We start from the raw sequence: 2,077 nt of genomic DNA on the forward strand, positions 1-2,077 counted from the left end.
TTCAATCAGGCGATATCTGCAAACTTTGAGTTTTCTTGCATTTTTACAGAAGCTTTTAACTGTTGTCCTTGGAATGCTGTTTGGATCTCGACCAATCTTCTTCAAAGTATTTCTCGCCACTCTTTCTATTGCAAGGATGTCAGCCTCAGCCTTAGCCTGATATATATTCTGTAAATTCACATATTGTTCAGTGGAAGAAGTCATATATTTTCTGCATGTAAATCCCCAATGAGCTGGCCTAAAACTGTATCCCTCAGTTAAGTCAAAGTTCTGTTACATGATCATGTAAATTGCAGGGATGTTACCATCATCACATGCTACACAAAAATGACTTCAAACTTGGTACAAGGATTGTTTTCCAAGTGACCCCTGAAATCAACATCCCCATCGAACGCGAACGTATAAAGAGCCTGCCTTTGTGTCAAACCCGCAGGGTGTATTCGGTAAATCTTTAATTCATCGCCACCTTTTAGAACTTCCGGTCTTTCAGACTTCCATACAGGAACATGATTCAGGGATGTGAATTTCGCAAGAACAGCAGACTTTAAGGCCTCCAAAGTTAAATTGCCGGATCTCAAGTAAATGGACTTCATCTCAAATCTCCCCCTTTCTCTCACATAGATATGATATACAGTTTCTGACCCTCGAGTGCACTTGCAAGGGCGTTTCTTGAGGGTCGGGCTTTTTTTCTTCCTTCTCTCTACTCGATGTGGCCAAGTGAATGCAAAGGCGGCAAGATGAATGTACAGCTGCCATATCCACAAGGGCCTTGAAGGAATCAGATGGGCCATCAATCTTCCACCTAATTGATTGATTATATGCTTCCGGGTTTTCTGATAAGTATCTCATGGTCTTGGCAATGGACTCGGCACCCTTTAGCTCTTTAATATGTAAAACTGAACCAGGAGAAGGAGCAAAATCTTGAATATTTGGAGCACCAACAACCACAGGGATAGTTCCAGCCACAAGGGATTGGAAGAATTTTCAGTAACATAATCCTCCTCGTTAGAATTTTCAAACGCTAAGCTAAATTTGTAGTGCTTCAGAGTTTCCACTTTGTTCACTCTTCCATCATGGTTCCTATGACAACCACCGTAAGAGTCAATGGAGATGTTTGTTCTTTCAAGGGCCTCAAGAGCTTGCAACCGGAAATTCCGAGCACCGCAGTTGGAAATGAACGCAGCTGCAAGAGCTCTTTTCAGTTTTTGGCTTTACCGGTGCCATGATGTTATACTCGGCCCAGGAAAAATATCCAACAGGAACATCAGATGATAGACTAGTTGCCATTACAATGTTATATCCCTTCCGTCGTGCCATGGCAAGATTGTTCTCTGGATAGTAGTGTGCAGATTCCATTGACCGTAGAACACATTCCGTTCCAGCTTGTTGAGGTAAACCAAATGTAGCATCAGGTCTCTGGTTCCCATTTAACCCAAACTTACATCCCATGACGTCCACTCCTGTTCAGCACCAGAAACAAAAACAGGTTCCTTAACAAAGTCCCTTAAATATGTAACAGCATCCTCTCTCTCCAACCATTCTTCACAGGTTTCATTCCTTGATTCCAAATTTCTATCACCAACCACCATCTCTAACCCCAAATCACCACTATCACCAACCACAAGAATCCACCGACCTCGATAATCTCCATTGCATGATAACGTGGCATTGCGGAGAACAAGTGATGTGCCACATGAGTGTCTGTAATATTGTGGAAGACTTTGTTCAGGATTCCGTAATTCCTGTCCACAGTTGCTAAAGCTCCTCTCAACCAGTCCTACTCCGAGGAATCGTAATGTGGCAACGCAGGGTGAGTATGCTGCAAAAATGTGATCAACACCAAGAATCCATTGACTACGAGCAGTGGAACTCCGTAAACATACACACCCATGCAAGACTTTTGGCCAATGCAAGATGATAAAGCCCGAAGCATACTGCAAGTATTTCCGTATCTGATACATAAATTTAAACGCGTTCACGATCTGAGTAAATGGGACCATGTGGGTTAAAGTGGCAAGCAAACCCTTTACTGCACCACCTAGATGCTTCTGATAAAGCGACAAACCATGTTGCTAGC

The 2,077-nt window shown here is 42.9% G+C and overlaps 1 pseudogene; it reads right to left on the reverse strand.

The window, feature by feature from the left end:
- Positions 1-208: 208 nt before the first annotated feature.
- Positions 209-1,617, reverse strand: LOC127131428 (glycoprotein 3-alpha-L-fucosyltransferase A-like; annotated as a pseudogene).
- Between the last annotated feature and the right edge of the window lie 460 nt (positions 1,618-2,077).

Source organism: Lathyrus oleraceus, chromosome 1 (assembly GCF_024323335.1).
Source record: "Lathyrus oleraceus cultivar Zhongwan6 chromosome 1, CAAS_Psat_ZW6_1.0, whole genome shotgun sequence".
Lineage (NCBI taxonomy): Eukaryota > Viridiplantae > Streptophyta > Magnoliopsida > Fabales > Fabaceae > Lathyrus > Lathyrus oleraceus.